This window comes from Phoca vitulina, unplaced genomic scaffold (genome assembly GCF_004348235.1).
Source record: "Phoca vitulina isolate PV1807 unplaced genomic scaffold, GSC_HSeal_1.0 scaffold54, whole genome shotgun sequence".
NCBI lineage: Eukaryota > Metazoa > Chordata > Mammalia > Carnivora > Phocidae > Phoca > Phoca vitulina.
In genome coordinates, this window is record NW_022589757.1 from 3,331,340 (window position 1) to 3,332,436 (window position 1,097).

The following is a 1,097-nucleotide window of genomic DNA, read 5'->3' on the forward strand; positions in this document are numbered from 1 at the left end:
AATCTCAAGCAGACTCTGCTGAGCACGGGGCTGATCTCAAGACCCTGAGATCAGGACCTGAGTGGAAACCAAGAGTCAGACACTCAACAGACTGCGTCACCTAGGCGCCCTGAAACAGTTTCATTTTAAAACAAAATTCATTGATTTGGGTTGATGTGGATATCTCAGTATGTTGTTTTGTACTGAAGGGGTGGTGCTAGTGGAAATAAAGATGTGCCTGGTTCTCTGGTCTTGGTTCCCTCAGAAAGCAGCTATGTGACCTTGGGCAAGTGGCTTCACCCATCTAGACTCTGTTTCCTCAACTGTAAAATGAAGGTCCTTTCCTGCTTTGAGATCCCAACAGTGAAATGTTGGCTTAAAAAAATGGAATGAATTTTGAAAATACTTTTTTTTTAGTGTTCTATATAGATGTGTTGTAATGCAGATTATTTTAATAGGAATATATTTTATATATGTTTATTGGATTTGTATTATTTTTTGGTTATTAATAAATGTTGACCCCTGATCTGTTCCATTTCCAATCTCAAGAATATTAAGATAGGAACTTTTTTTAATCCAAATCATATAACTTTATAGTCAAAAACCAAGAAGGGCTTGAATGAGATGAGGCCCCTTCCTATGGGTGCCACCAAAGAGAAGGACTACTTGTAGCTCTTCTAAAGTCATTGGTTTGCACTAGGGCTCCCAATATTTAATGTCCTTATAATTATGTAGCATAAGGAGCTAACCCTTTTAGTTACCTAGTTCTGTATTATGGAGCCAGTTTTCAGGAAGTTCTGTAAATCAAAATAATGTTTGGATTCTCTACTGAAGGTTTTTTGTTTTTGTTTTTTTGCCCATTTTTAGTGGTGAAATGAGTCTTGCCTTGAGTTATGTGGCCATTTCACAAAGGCCTGGATATCAGTACATATTACTAAAGAAAAAAAAAAGAGCCCTGTGGGTTCAGTAAGTTGAGGATTTGCTGAGATAAAAAAAGGTTATACATATTTTGTATCTTTAATAGGTTAATAGTGATGTTTTAAGGGAAGGACATGGTTTGTTGAATTTTTCCAAACTTATTTGACCAAAGACTTTTTTTTTCTTTTTTCATCTCCCCC